Source organism: Tachyglossus aculeatus (assembly GCF_015852505.1).
Source record: "Tachyglossus aculeatus isolate mTacAcu1 chromosome 12 unlocalized genomic scaffold, mTacAcu1.pri SUPER_6_unloc_2, whole genome shotgun sequence".
In the NCBI taxonomy this organism is placed as follows: Eukaryota; Metazoa; Chordata; class Mammalia; order Monotremata; family Tachyglossidae; genus Tachyglossus; species Tachyglossus aculeatus.
In genome coordinates, this window is record NW_024044829.1 from 7,024,978 (window position 1) to 7,041,877 (window position 16,900).

General features: G+C 43.0%; 1 pseudogene; it reads left to right on the forward strand.

The window, feature by feature from the left end:
- Positions 1-11,447: 11,447 nt before the first annotated feature.
- On the forward strand, positions 11,448-15,999 carry LOC119921312 (annotated as a pseudogene).
- The last annotated feature ends 901 nt before the right edge of the window (positions 16,000-16,900 follow it).

The window sequence follows — 16,900 nt, forward strand, 5'->3', positions numbered from 1 at the left end:
GCCATCATGAGTCAACATGTGTGTGGCCTGCTGATCGGGGTGGCCTGTAGAGGAGGCTTCCCTTCTCACAACCATCCAGTCTACTCTTATGGTCCAGTTGCCATTCTGTGGCCCCAAACATGATCGATCACTTCGCCTGTGACTTGTTCCCTTTTTGTTGAAACTTGCTTGCACTGACAACCATGTCCTGCAGCCTCTTTGTCATGGCCAACAGCGTGGCGATGTGTACATTGAGTTTTCCTCCTACTAGTGTTTTCTTACGTCTCCTCTGGCGCTCCCTGAGGACTCACAATTCTGCGGGTGAGATGGAAAAGCCCCTCTCTATGTCTCCAACATTCTGATAGTTGCTTTGTTCTTCTTTCCAAGTATTTCATTTACATGAGGCCCATGTGCATTCTCCCTGTGGACAAGATCGGTAACTATATTCTACACTATCATCACCTACATGTTGAACCCCACCATCTACATTATAAGAAACATGGAGGTGAAAAATGCCATTTGAAGAAGCTGTGGAGCAGGAAAGTTGAAATGAATTCTTTCATTTATGCAAAATGGTTGGGTGATTGAGAGGCTTGACCTGGGAGATTGAGAAGGGACAGGAATTGCTTGATGGATCCAGATCATCTTGGGCAATGAACATAAAAGTCTGGGCTCATTCTGGGCACAGATACAGGGGGAAGAATAAATAAACCCAAATCTCTGAATGAAGGCTGGGTTGTCATGCCACAAGCCACTTATATCTTCTCCTTTTGGTGTAGTTAAGAACACTACCATGAAAACTGTCTCTTCATGGGGCCCAGTTCGTGCCCTCCCCCTCTCCTCCTCCCCCCAAGATGCCCCCAGTCACCTAGCGTAGGGCCACACAGATTGGAAGTTGGAACAGTAATGTTCTTAGTCTTTATAAGGAGGGTTGGCCATGCACTCCTTTTCATAATGGGGCCACGCTAAAGGCTCCTGTAATATTATCGAAGTGTTACTGGCAAGACATGTAGGCTCAGACCTCTGTAAGATGGAACCAGACCATCCTGTGCCCTATAGCTTAAGGAGCTCCGTAATAATAATAATGGTATTTTGTTAAGCGATTACTATGTGCTAAGCACTATACAAAACACTGTAGTAGATACAAGATCATCAGATTGGATAGTCTAATACCAGTTTACTCGCTGTGTCTTGTTCTTGTCTAACTCACCTCCATCCCTTTTCCCATGGTCCCCCCCATGCCCTTCCCCATTGTCCCCCTCTAGTTTGAAACTCCCTCCCACCTCCAAATTTGCCATACCATCACTCTTTTCACCTTCAAAGCATTATTAAGGTCACATTTCCTCCTAGAGGCCTCCCCTGGTTAAGCCCTCTTTTCTCCAACTCTCTCTCCCTTCTGCATTGTCTAAGCATTTTCGATCTGAGAACTTTGGGCATTTGATATTCACCCCACTCCCAGCACCAAAACATTAAATTATAGATAATGAATTATCTATCAATATTAATGTCTCCGCCCCTCTCATAGACTGTAAGCTCTTTATGGGCTGGTACTGTGTCTATGCTGTCTATTGTGTCTGAAGTATTGTACTTTCCCAAGCAATTAGGACAGTGTGCTGCACATAGTAAGCACTCAATAAATACTTCTGATGATGATGATAATTACGATTATGCTGGGGGCTTCTTTCCTGACCTGTCCTGGGTCAGTCGGGCCAGAAAATACTCACACACCTGCAGCAATTCTTTCACAAATTATAGAATGTTGGGAAGGCTAAGGAGGTTGCTGTGGTTGTGAATTTTGGTCTCTGAGCCAGGAGGAGCCAGTAGCTCTGCTTCTCAAAGTACAGTACTTACTCTTGGGAAATTGCATGTGAGGTTGAGGTGATGGGTTGGAAAATTCAGCAAAACAGAACAATCACAACTATACCCTATGATTGACTTAACCACATCACGCAGTTTCTGAATTTTCTCAGTTGTCTCAATGCTTTAACTACAAAAACTAGGACTCTATTATGAGATAACATACAATACAATTTGTACATGATCACAAATACGTTGGAAACTATTTCGCTATTAGGATCAGAACACTCAATCGTACAACATAAGAAGAGCTAGGGCCCCCTGTGCATCACACACTGAGTTTTGCATGGCATTTTGGATCCTCCCAGCGGAGACCAAAGCAGTCGGTCAAATATCTTTCACCCACCATTGTGGACAGGGACTACCAACTCTGTTTTATTGTATGCTCCCAAGTGCTGTGCACAAAATAAGCACTCAAGAAATGCAATTGATTTCTTCTTCTTCTTCTTCTTCTTCTTCTTCTTCTTCTTCTTCTTCTTCTTCTTCTTCTTCTTCTTCTTCTTATTATTATTATTATTGTACTTGTTAAGCGCTTACTATGTGTCAGGCACTGTTCTAAGCACTGGGGTATGTACAAGCTAATCAGTCATCCCACGTGGGGCAGGATCTCCCACCCATGACTCCCACAGCATCAATATGTAAAAGGTGTCGGTTATACAGAAACAAGCGCTGTTTATACAGATATCACAAACCAAAAATGCCCCAGAGCAGAACCATGACATTTTTTTCACACTTTTGGCATTTAATGTTTTATTTCTTGTCTCTCCCTTATATCAGCCACTGAAACCACTGGGGGGAGTATCACGTGGTTTCCAAAAAAAGTAATTTGAATACAGTTCCTAGCACACCTGAGCTAAATGGCTAGGGAATGGATTTTTATCTCGATCATTTGACTAGAGGAAAAACACGGTGTGACTGGTTTTTTTTGCAAACTTTACTCATGGAGGGACCACAAGTCTATGACTCCATGAGAGGCTGAGCAGCTTGGTTTCATCATTAGGTGCCCAAACTTTAACTGGAATCCCATATGAATAACTCTTGTAATGGGAGGAGAAAAAAATATGCCCCAACTATTCAATCTCCACGGCTCCCATCCCCCCCCACCTTAACTCTTTCCCCTCCCCCACAGCAACCTGTATATATGTACATATGTTTGTATGTATTTATTAACTCTATTTATTTATTTTATTTGTTCATGTTTATTCTAATTATTTTATTTTGTTAATGTGTTTTGTTTTGTTCTCTGTCTCCCCCTTTCTAGACTGTGAGCCCCACTGTTGGTGGAGGGACCACCTCCTATATTTTGCCAACTTGTTACTTCCCAAGCGCTTAGTACAGTGCTCCTCCACACAGTAAGCGCTCAATAAATACGATTTAATGAATGAATGAGTGAATGAAATTCAACTGAAGGACGGACACTTCAGAAGGGTGATTCCGGTGAGTTATATAGAGGAAACTCCGGCCTGAAGGTGAAGCTGCTGAAACCGTCAGCTGGGGCACTCAATAGAACTATTTCCAAAGTGATCATGTGATTTTTAAGAGCAAACTCTTGAGCCACTGTTAAAGGGAGAGATTGGTTTATACAGGGAAAATGCACTAAAAATCCGCTGGAGGTTTCTGAAAATCTGCACTTCTGGCTTTGAAGATATTTAATTTTTTTTTTCCCAAGGGCAGCTTCTAGGACAAATCAGAATAGCGTACTTTGTTTACCAAATCTCAGTTAGATTCCCACCAAGAAACTAGGAAAGGAGGGACTGGAAGTTGCCCCTGGCTGGTATCGGGAAGGGGCTGCTGGAATTCTTTTCTTTCTCGATTGTATCTTCGGTTTTCCCAGACCTTGATGAAGGACCTCATCAATTTAACCAGGGCAGCCGCGTGGTCTACGAGAAAGACCATAGGGCTGGGAGTCAAAAAACCTGAGTTCTAATTATCAATCTGTCACTTGCCTGCTGTGTGACCTTGACGAAAATCATTAACTTCTCTGTGCCCTAGTTCCTCAACTCTAAATGAGGATTACAATACCTGTCCTCATTTCTTTTTAGACTTTAAAACTCCATATGGGACAAGAACTTGTACTGATCATTATCTTGTATCTACCCCAGTGCTTAGTAGAAAAATTGCACTTTAACAAGTTACTATTGCATATACTTCTTATTATTGATCATGTAATCAGCCTTTCATCTGATATGAGCACCCTAACTGAGCTAATCTGTACTTTTTTTACCTTCAACAAAGAATTTTTTTATCCATTCCTATTTCACTGAAAGAAATTAAAATAGAACATTTGTTCGTAGTTATCTAAGTCTTCATCCCCCATTTTACATATGAGGTAACTGAGGCACAGAGAAATTAAGTGGCTTGCCATGGTCACATAGCAGGACAAGTGACAGAGCAGGGGATGAGAACTCATGTTCTCTGTCTTCCAAGCCCCTCTGCTCTTTCCACTGTGGAGAGCCAGCTATATCCTGCAAAGCCATCTAAGGATATGATAGGACGTGGCCAAGGACCCGGCCTACAGCTGCACTCCTAGATCTCTGGAGAAGAAAACAGAATGGTTCTTTCTAATGTACTTTGTCCTTATCCATTTAAGAGCTAACGGAATTTGAAAAACATGTTTGGGACTATAAAAGACAGCTACTTGTAAATACAGTCAGTCATCTTTGGTGACTCCTCCTAGCCCCAAACATTTCTGTTTTCATTGCTTCATCCGACACAAGCGCCGAAGTTGGCATTTGCCTCCCGAACAGGGACCTGAAAAGAAAATGAAGTAACGTCTTACCAAAAAGAACGAAACTCAGGAGTACTCACGATTACCGTAAAAGGATTATCACTAGGCTTATCGGGGGATGCTGAAGATGGGGCAGTTACAGTTCAAAGATTTCAAGGATAGGGAACAGTATCTGCACAGTGCTAAAGAAAGTAGTGAAGGAGAGGGGTTTTTATATAACAAAGGAACAACTGGAGGAATTTTTGACTTGTGTTAGAACATTGCTGTTCCGTGGGTTCCCTGAAGAAGGGACCGTAGATTTGGAATGATGGGAAGTGATTGGAAAACAGATGAATGAGAGGTTAAAAGAAGATGGGCCCCAGAATTTTCCCCACTACTTCGCTTTCACAACATGGAACATTTTAAAAATTTGTCTCACCCCAGAAGGGCAAAGTTCCCATGGTACAAAGAATCATAAAAAAATGATATAGGAGTAGGTCTGGGGGGGCGGTGATGACTCAGAATCAGAAAATGCAAAGGATCCGGGGATCCCCACAGAGTCGATCAAAGCTTGTCAATTCGCAAATTTTCTTCCAACTTCCCCCTCAGCTCCTGCTATGTATCCTCGACCGTTGCCGAAATCCTCTGTACAAAACAGCAGTACTGAAAGCTGTGGAAGAAAGGGGGAGGATGTTCCCTTGGAGTTTTTGCAGCTCTTCCCATTTTAGAGATACTGACCCCAATAATCCTGGTCAAACATCAAAGATTCACCAAGCTCTTAATTTTAAATTTTTAAAAGAATTAAAACATGCCGCTGCTAAATATGGCCCTACTGCACCATATGTAATGGCAATGATCGAAACTTTAGCCACGGATGTGTTGTGCCCATATGATTGGTATACCATTGCAAAGGACTGCTTTAGAAGGAGGGGATTATTTATTGTGGAAAATGAATTATCATGATATATGCATGGATCAGACCCGAAAGAATTTTGGCAGCGCAAGGTTAACATATCGTTTGAAAATGCTAACCAGTACGGGACCATTGTTAGAAGTAGGAAACCAATTGCAGATGGAATCTACAGGCTTATCAGCAAATTGCTATGGCAGCAAAAACAGCCTGGCAGAAAGTAAGCCGGCAAAAGGAGAATCAAATATTGAGTTTTAGAAAGATATTTGCAGGGAACCTCAGAACGTTTTTGAACAATTTGTTAATCGTCTTTCTATGGCCATTCAAAGAACAGTTAGAGATGCTACTGCAGCGAACATTTTAATAAAACAATTGGCTTATGATAATTGCAATACTGATTGTAAAAAGGCGTTAGCAAGTCTAAACGGACCATATCTATTACAGATATGATTAGGAGATGCCAAGATGTGGGAACCGCCTCTCACAATGCCAATCTTGTTGCTGCCCACAATGAAATCCGAAACTAGAGAGAAAAGAGGGGCTTGTTTTTAATTGGGGAAAACAGGGGCACCTAGCTCGAGATTGTAGAAAACAATCAGCGGGACAAAATATGTGCCATAACAATAACCCTCCGGGGATCTGCCCAAAATGTAGAAAGGGGAATCATTGGGCATCTGAGTGTAGGTCAAGTTTTGATAAGAAGGGGATGACGATATAGTCAGGAAACCGACGATGGGCCCAGCCCCGGCCCCAACAAACAATGAGGGCAATGATGGAACACAACGACCACCCCCTTCCGTTGCCGACCTTTTCAGAGCAACCCCCGGAAGTGCTGGACTAGACTTATATGCTAAAGATAGAGTCGTATTAACACCAGAAATGGGGGTCCAAAAAATAGCCACTGGAACGTATGGACCCTTACCCACTCATATGTGCGGATTAATTTATTGGAAGAAGTGGCTATACCATGCAGGGTTAATTGTTATCCAGGAGTCATTGATGAGGATTTCCTAGCGGAAATTCAGGTTCTGGGATGGAGCATGAGGGTAGTGGAAATACCAAAGAATAGTAGGGTAGCCAAATTTTAATATTGAATTACATCCCATTAGGAAGATGAAGTGGAAATTCCTCTTGGGGTCAGCAGGTTTTGGTTAGCACTGGACAGCAGGCATTCGGGGCGCAATCTATCACTAGCTCTCGACCACAACTGACCATCTATATACAAAAAGAAAAAATTTACTGGGTTATAATTGACACTGGGCCGGATATGTCCGTAATCGGATTACCCGTTATGGCCCAATAAATGGCCATTACAACAAGGAGAAACTACATTAACAGGGGGTAGGTAGTGTTACCTTGCCCATTAAGGAGTACACAAATGTTAGATGGGAAGTTATGGAAGGAAGAATGGGCTTTTTTCAACCATATGTTTTGGATAAACTAACCATTAATTTATGGGGAAAAGATACATTAGAGCAAATGGGCGTGCAACTGATTGCTGGTAATACAGTTCACACACCCAACATAGACCGCCGTTGGCAGGATTTTCTGTAATGGCCACTGTTCATGTTTCTCTACCCACTGCTGATGCAATTCAATGGATCTCCGATGATCCTGTGTGGGTAGAACAGTGGCCTTTAAACTAAGAGAAACTTGATGTTCTTTCCCTTTTAGTAAAGGAACAAGAACAGGCAGGGCACTATAGAGTTTTCCCCAAGTCCATGGAATTCCACCGGTTTTTGTCATAAAAAAGAAGTCAGGAAAATGGAGGATGTTACATGATTTAAGGGCAATTAATAAAACTATGGTAACGATGGGGCCGTTGCAACCTGGCCTGCCGGCACCCACCATGGTACACCCAAGATTGGCCCCTCATAGTAATCGATCTTAAAAATTGTTGTTTTACAATACCATTAAAAGAAACAAGATCGCCCTCGTTATGCCTTTACTGTTCCGACCATTAATGCTGAAGCACCCTACAAAACGATATCAATGGAAAATACTCCCGCAAGGGATGAAGAATAGCCCCCACTATGTGTCAAAATTTTGTGGCTCGGGCCTTGCAACAAACTCGGACTTTATTTCCTCAAGCAAAGATAATACATTATATTGGATGAAATCTTGTGCAGTTGTGAACATGGCAAGACCTTAGCAGATGTAGTTATTCAGGTGCAGAAATCCTTAAAAAGAATGGGGTCTTATTATTGCACCTGAAAATGTTCCAACGACATCCACACTGTGTCTTATTTGGGCCCAACTGATATATAACAAACAGATTCGCCCCTCAAAAAATGCAAATACAGCAAGATGGTTTTAAAGACCTTATATGATTTTCAGAATTGTTAGGGGATATTAATTGGTTAAGACCTATGTTGCAAGTCTCGACCCACCAATTATCTAGCCTCTTTTCCATATAAGAGGGGACCCTGATCTGAATTCCCCACGTAAATTATCCCAAGATGCGGAAAAAAGATTTACAGTTAGTTGAACAAAAAATTGCTGAAGCGCAACTTACTCGTGTTCAATTGAAAGAGTCTATCCAAGGGGCTATATTATCCACCCCGTGTATCCCCCACGGAGTCCTATTTCAAAACTGCTAGATTAATAGAATGATAGAATGGCTTCATTTACCACATCAATTTGCGACTTCTCCTGACTACCCTATCCTGTAATGGTTACATTACTTATTCGAAAGCTGGCTCATCGCCATTTACAATTGATAGGACATCCATTGTTAATCGTCATCAGCCTATACACACAAAAGCAAATAAAAGATTTGATTATGAACAATCAAAAATGGTACGTAAACAGTGGCCCACTTATAAGGGAAGTTTAGACAATTCATAGGCCCGCATCAAAATTTTTTTCAATTCTTTGAAGACCACCCAATAATTTTTTCCAGTAATTACTGTTCAATTCTCCCCTCTCACAGGCACTTACCTGCCTTCACTGATGGGTCTAGTACTGGAAAAGCTGGCTATTACATTGATAACGCTAGATATCGAGTAATACAAACGACATGTACTTCAGCCCAACAGGCTGAAATGGCAGCACTTGTGTTGCTGCCTACAAGATGTTTCACAACCTCCCTAATGTGCTTATGGATAGTCGATATGCTGCATATGTGTGCCAAAATATTGGAAACGGCAAAGCTAAAACATACATATACAGACAACCTATACACGTTGTTTTTTAAATTGCAGACCCTCTATCATCACCGGCAGTACCCGATTTATGTACACATATCCATGCACACTCTAATCTCCCTGGACGTTATCCATGAAAAATCACATCATTAGATTCTAAACTACTACGAGAGGAACCTATGCTTCTTACCTTTAATGTCCATCAGGCAGTACAGAATCATCGCAATTTCATCAGAATGCTAATTCGTTGTGATGACAATTTCGCATTACCCGGGAACAAGCAAGGCAAATTGTAAAATCCTGTCCTGAGTGTGTAATACACATCCCTGTTTCTGTTACAGCAGTTAATTCCAGGGTCTATAACCCAATCATCTTTGGCAAATGGATGTCACTCATGTATCATCTTTTGGTAAATTATCGTTTGTACATGTGTGTGTGGGACACTATTCTTCATTTACATTTGCCTCCCCGCAAACAGGAGAGGCAGGCCAAATATGTGAATTAATCACCTTGCTCCTTGCCTTCTCGGTCTTGGCACTCCCTAAGCAAATAAAAACTGATAACGCCCCCCGCATACACCTCCAAGGTCCTTCTCTCCTTTTGTCAGATGTTCCAATAGCTCTAGTTCACGGGCATCCCATATAAACTCTGCGGGCCAAGCTATAGTTGAAACGCAAAAATAAAGACATAAAGATATATTTGGAAAAACAGAAAGAGGGAGTAGGTACTAATACTCCTCAAGATGATTAAGTAAGGTGTTATACACGTTGAATTTTCTAGTAAAAGGAGATGGTGAAACCAGTCCAGCGGAGAAGATGTTTCAACCAACAGAGAAACCGACAGTCAGGGTTTATGTGGAAGGACCCCGTTTTAGTGGAAAATGGAAGGGCCTGACCCTTTACTAACCTGGGGAAGAGGGTTTGCTTGTGTATTTCCAGAAAAAGCAACAAAACCTGTTTGGATCCCAGAAAAGAATGTCCGGGCGTGTCCGATGCAATGGGCAAAGCTTCAGATCCAAAGGGAAATGGCGACGATTGAGTCAGGCAACCAGAAAAATGGAGTTACCGACTTGGGGACAAATTAAGGCCCTATCGACTAAAGCTATAACAATGGTACGCTACGCAAGGGCATCCCTACGTCCCCGGGACTTAGTGTTTTTTAGTGATGGTTGCATTGTTGTCAACCCAGAATACCTGAATGTGGTCCTGAAGCCACTAGCAACGTCAATACACAATTGAGGTTGATGAATAAAAAAGGGGGAGATGTGGAGAGCCAGCTATATCCTGCTTAGGCTTTGCAAGGCAAGGCCATCTAAGGATATCATAGGACATGGCAAGGACCCGTCCTACAGCTGCACTCCAGATCTTGGAGAAAAAAACAGAATGTTCTTTCCTAATGTACTTTGTCCTTATCATTTACGAAGCTAACGGAATTTGAAAACCATGTTTGTCTGTGACTATAAAAGACAGCTACTTGTAAATAAAGTCAGTCATCTTTGGTGACTCGCCTAGCCCCAAACGTTTCTGTTTTCATTGCTTCAATCCGACACCAGCGCCGAAGCTGGCATTCCACTGTCACAATATATGTGTGTGTGTGTGTGCATGTGTTGTGTGTATACGTATATATCTTTAGTAAAGTCCACAGTATTTGATTGAAGGCAACTGAACTAGGATTGTTCAATATGAATTATAAGTGCTGCTGATAAAACTGCCATGATTTTGGATACATCAATCAAATTGTCTGAATCTCTGTGTCCACACCAGCCAAAATGGGAGCAAGTAATGCTTATCATTCCTCTACTTTTCAGCCCTGTTAGTTTACGATAGTGCAAATGGTTGAAGATTATAGTACATATTGATATGGTATTTATAACTCTCATTCTCTTTTCCAGGTAAACCGGGTCTCATCGCAGCACCCAGAACTTCCCTTACCCTAAAGAGATAGAAAATCGAAACAAAGTGAAAGAATTCATTTCATTGGGTCTCACACAGAGCCCCGATAAGCAAAAGTTATCCTTTGTTGTGTTTCTCAATGTGTACATTTGCTTGTACTTCCCAAGCGCTTAGTACAGTGCTCTAACACACAGTAAGCGCTGAATAAAATTAATAAATTAAATTATTACTCTATTTTACTTGTACATATTTACTATTCATTTTATTTTGCTAATATATTTTGTTTTCCTGTCTGTTTCCCCCATCTAGACTGTGAGCCCACCTGTTGAGTAAGGACCGACCCGTCTCTATATGTGGCCAACTTATGCTTCCCAAGCGCTTAGTACAGTGCTCTGTACACAGTAAGTGCTCAATAAATGCGACCTGACATGAATGAACTCTGGTGGGGAAATCTGCTCACTTGTGGTAACAATAACCTCCAGCTCGACTCTGGGGTGCCCCTATGTATTTCCTTCCTCACCTACCTGTCCTTAATGGATGCCCTACTACTCCACTTCCACCACCCTCAAAAGGCTCGAAGATCTGCTGTCTGTGAGGAATACATCTCCTTCAAACCAATGTATGGCTCGTCTTTATAATAATAATAATAGTGATGGCATTTATTAAGCACTTACTATGTGCAAAACACTATTCTAAGCACTGGGTGGATAAAAGGTGATGACGTTGTCCCACGTGGGGCTCACAGTCTTAATCCCCCATTTTAATAAATGAGGTAACTGAGGCCCAGAGAAGTTAAGTGACTTGCCCAAAGTCATACAACTGACAAGTGGCAGAGCCTGGATTTGAACCCATGACCCCTGACCCCAATGCCCGTGCTCCTTTTCCACTGAACCACGCTGCCTTCTGCTTTATCGAACATTTTTGTGCCGGGGCTGGAGATTGTCCTTCTCTTGGCCATGGCCTACGACCGGTATTTGGCAATCTGTAACCCACTGCACCACATGACCATTATGAGCAGGCCCTTGTAAGCCTGTTGATGGGGGTATCTTGGGGATTGGGGCTTTCTTCACGCAATCCTGCAGATTTCTCTTCATGTCGCCTTTACCATACTGTGGTCCCAGTGAGATTGATCACTTCATGTGTAATCTGTTACCTTTACTGAATCTCGCCCTGTGCCGACACCCCACATCTTCAGTCTGCTAGCCGTGGCCAACAGCGGGGCAATGTGCACATTGAGTTTTTTCCTTTTGGTCGTTTCTTACGTCATCATCTTCAGCACCCCTGATAACTCAGAGTTCTGCAGGGAGAGGCAAAGCCTTTTCCATTTGCGTCTCCCAAATCATTGTTGTGATCTTCTTCTTTTTCCCGTGCATTTTCAGTTTCCTGAGGCCATGACCACCTTCTCAATAAATGTCAGTAGCTGTATTTTTTACAGTCATCACCCATATATTAAGCCCCATAGTTTACTAACCGTGATGGAACGCAGAGGTGAAATATGCCACGCGGAAGTAATGGAGCCCTAAGCGACTTCAAGTTGCAAATAGATGGCCTGGGTAAAAATGATTGTCACTTATTCAAGTTGGAAAATTCTGTTGGTATTTTTAGGAAAATGGCAAATATTGCTCAATTGTAATTTACCTTTTTCGTGCTAATAAATTTGGGGCTGCAGTGATTCCCAGAATCAGAGTACCAGGTGTCTTGTCGGGTATGTTTTGGCGAGAAGCAGCGAGGCTTAGTAGGAAAGAAACATGGGCTTGGGAGTCAAAGGCCATGGGGTTCTAATCCTGGCTCTGCTAATTATCAGTTGTGTGACTTTGGGCAAATCACTTGACTTCTCTGTGCCTCAGTTACCTCATCTGTAAAATAGGGATTAAGACTATGAGCCCTACGTGGGACAATCTGATTACCTTGTATCTACAGCAGTGCTTGGTGCATAGTAAGTGTCTAACAAATACCGTTATTATTGTTATTATAATTCTCCTCATGCTGTTAGCTAGTAGATCCCCTTAGCATCACTACTCTCCCTAAAAATCTGAACTAAATTCTGTGATGCAGTTTTTCATAAATATCCAATTGAGCTTGCCAATCTTCTTCGGTATATGGCAAATCAACTAAAAGTGCAGAAAAGCTTCGCGTCCTGTTTATCCTGAAGGAGGTGTACCAAAAAATGGCTGGCATTGAGATTACAGAAGAAATGTCAATGGAGCAACTAGAAGCCATGGACCGGTGGGGGAACAGTTAAAAGCCGAAGGTGGCTACTTTGGACAAATTCGGGACACTAAAGAAGTCCTACCAGAGATTAAAAGATGCATTACTGGATCATAACCTTGCCCTTCCTTTGTGTTTGCTTATGGCTCAGCAGAGGAATGGGGTTATCTTTCAGGAAAGGAAGAGGAGAAACACTTGAAGTTAGTGGGAAAGCTTGATGACCTAGTGTCATGATACTCTGGTGCAGTTTGGTGGGTTTTTAGCATACAATGTCAGCCCCAGAAGATTACACAAGGCGAGTGCCTTCGATTGATGTACTGCGTAATGAGTTTCACGCACCCCATGATGCTGCATTTTTCCTGTCATGGCATATGTACGCACACCATATTTCACCCAGCCCACACCCTGCGCTCCTCTACCGCTAATCTACTCACCATGCCTCGTTCTCACCTGTCCTGTCGTCGGCCCCCCAGCCCATGTCATTCCCCTGGCCTGGAAGCCCTCCTTCCGCACATCCGCCAAGCTAGCTCTCTTCCTCCCTTCAAGGCCCTACTGACAGCTCACCTACTCCAGGAGGCTTTCCCAGGACTGAGCCTCCCTCCTTCATCTCCCCCCTCCTCCCCCCTCCCATCCCCCCCCACACTTACCTCCTTCCCCTCCCCACATCACCTGTATATATGTATATATGTTTGTACGTATTTATTACTCTTTATTTATTTATTTTATTTGTACATATTTATTTCATTTATTTTTATTTTGTTAATATATTTTGTTTTGTTCTCTGTCTCCCCCTTCTAGACTGTGAGCCCACTGTTGGTAGAGACCGTCTCTATTTGTTGCCAACTTGTACCTTCCCAAGTGCTTAGTACAGTGCTCTGCATACAGTAAGAGCTCAATAAATACGATTGAATGAATGAATGAATAAATTCATGTCTTCTCACATCTCTTCCCTGACCAAGCTCTCTTTTCTGCTACTCTCTCTCCCTTCTGCATCCCCCATGCACTTGGATCAGTACCTTTTAAACACTTGATATTGACCTCACCCTCTGCTCCACAGCACTTATGTCCATATCCTTAATTTAATTTCATGTCCACCTCCCGATCTAGACAGTAGGTTCCTTGTGGAAGGGAGTGTCACTTCCATTTTGTACTCCCACAGATGCTTAGCACCATGGTTTGCATGCAGAAAACATTCAATGAATGTTCTTGATCGATACCAAGCAAGACCAGATAGCAAAGATGACTACCTGCCAAAGAGAGAATATCCATGCACTGCCTCATCAGTCAATAGCATTTATTGCATGTCTTACTCTGTGCAGATCCTTGTACTAAACACTTGGGGGAGGGAGGTTTTATTCATGAAAATAAATTTACAGATATGAGAAGAAGGAAAAGGAGGTATAGGTACAAGGGTTAATGCTTAAAAAATAGGGCATATGTATACAAGTACAATGAGAAATGGAGATGAAGGTGCTAAAGTTGACTAGGAGTGCTGAAATGGCTTTTGGGAGGTTATATAGACTTCTCAAGAGAGAGCCGGCACTCAACCCCATGCTGCCGTCCCTTTTGTACTTCGTCATCCTCTATGACGGCCTCTTCCAGAAAGAGATTTGTTGTCCCTCCTCCCCATCTACATTGTCCCAATTTCTTGGGGCAGGGACCATGAGAACTACATCTCACCCACACCTCCAACTACACAAGTCCAGAACACAACCTCCTTCTCTCCCTATTCAAACCCAGACCTGACACTTTTTTCTTTCATTCATTTAATTCAATCGTATTTATTGAGTGCTTACTGTGTGCAAGAGCACTGTATTAAGCACTTGGGAAGTACAACTTGGCAACATATAAAGCCGGTCCCTATCCAACAACGGGCTCACAGCCTAGAAGGGGGAGGCAGACAACAAAACAAAATATATTAACAAAATAAAATAAATAGAATAGGAAATATGTACAAGTAAAATAGAGTAATAAATCTGTATAAACATATATACAGGTGCTGTAGGGAGGGGAAGGAGGTAGGACGGGGGGATGGGGCGGGGGAGAGGAAAGAGGGGGCTTAGTCTGGAAGGACTCCTGAAGGAGGTCAGCTCTCAGTAGGGCTTTGAAGGGAGGAAGAGAGCTAGCTTGGCGGATGTGCAGGAGGGAGGGCATTCCAGGACAGTGAGGAGGTTAGTGGCAGAGGAGCAGAGGGTGCGGGCTGGGCTGTAACAGGAAAAGAAGAGAGGTAAGGTAGGAGGGGGCGAGGTGATGGAGAGCCTTGAAAACGAGAGTGAGGAGTTTTTACCTGATGCGTAGGTTGACTAGTAGCCACTGGAGATTTTTCTTCATTTCTTTCTTTGGTTTTTCTAATACTGGTATTTCTCTTAAGCGATTGCTATGTGCTTGGGCTTGTATTTCTTCTTAAGCACTTGCAATGTGCCAGGGAGTGTTCTAAGCGCTGGGGCGGATTCAAACTAATTTCGTTGGACACAGTCTTGTCCACGTGGAACTCACAGCCCTCACCTTCTTTTTTACAGAAGAGGTAACAGAGGCCCCCAGAATTTATTCAATTATTCGCTCATTCATTCATTCATTCAATAGAATTGATTGAGTGCTTACTGTATGCTTTGCACTGTCCTTAGCACTTGGGTGAGTAACCAATAACAATAAACAGACACTTTCCCCTGCCTACAGTGAGCTCATAGTCTATAGGGAGAGACAGAGGTTACCGTGTAGAAATAAATACAGAAAGAAAAGAATAAATCAGTAAATTAAAGAGAGGTACATATCCACAGGGTCACCATGTCGAAAGCCAGTCTTAAAACTCTACCCACTTAGAGTTCTATTTTCCATCACCCACTAGAGTTCTATTTCCCCATCACTGTAGATTGTACCCACTTTTCTTCCTGTCCCCACAAGCCTGATTCTTTGGGGGAGTGTTTGGCTCAGTCAGCCAGAGCCATTGAGCAATTGAGTTGGCTCAATCGATTCGCTCAATCGTGTTGATTGAGTGCATTCTGCGTGTAGACCTCTGTCCTAAGCTCTTGGGGGCAGGACAACACAACAATATAACAGACACATTCCCTGGCCACAAGGGACCTTCAGTCTCCAGGATGAGAGAGACACCCATAGGATTAGTTGGATTACTGGAATAGACGGAAGTCCTGGGGGGCTGGGGTTTGGTGGGGAGGGGCTCAGCAGACCTCAACGCGGCCCGCAGCTCCGCCCAAAGCGGCCGTTCGCCTGGCTGAATATCGGCCTCAGGTGCCTTCCATGCGCCTCCCCCTGCAACGGCCCGCGAGCCCCAGTCGAGGGTAACGACAGGGCTGGTATTTCGATATGCCGGACGCTCCAGCTTTCCCAGAGCGAGGGAAAAGACTACAACTTCCAGAAATTTTGGAGCGTCGAGCCTCCACTAAATCCCCTATTCCAGGGTCTGAATAGCTAGGTACGTGCCCGGACTGGGTTACATGGGAACACGAAAGAGAGGGCGGAGGACTAATGAGGTCCTGTGGGAGGATCTTGAGGAGGACCAAGGGCAGCCTGCCTGGATAGGCTCAGAGCAGTATCAGGTCACTGAAAGGATGATGTGAAACCCCCGCCCAAGTAAGTGGGGTAACTACATGTAACTAACATATGTCTAAAACACAGCTACTTCTCTTCCCATTCAAACCAGACCCGGAACTTTTCTTACTTTCTTTCTTTGTTTTTCTTCTCCTGTTATTTCTTCATTAGAGCTTGCTATGTGTCAGGTACTTTACCAAGCGCTGGGATAGATTCAAACTAGTCTATTGCCTACTTTTAGTGAAATGCTGTGCTGGGCACTCTTTTACAAAGCAGTGTCCTGAATGTCTACGTGTGCTGAGCACCGTCCTGAGTTCCCTAATAGGAGTAACTAAGAAGGTAGTATTAATAGTCAGCAGCAGGAGTTAGTAGGTAGTAGTGTTCAACCCAATTGCCGTGTATCTACCACAGCGCTTAGTACAGTGCAAAGGAAGTAGTAAGTGCTTAACAACCACCACAATTTTTTTATTATTAGTAGTAGTAGTAATGGAATTTGCTGAGTACTGAGTTTTAAGTATTTAGGAGAGGGTAAACAGAAATGCAGAACATATTCCCTGTGTACAAAGAATTTATGATCTCTAGCAGGGGGAGGCAGGTATAAAATATCTCACAAATACGGCAAACAGAATAAACAACTGAATGCACATCTCAGGTT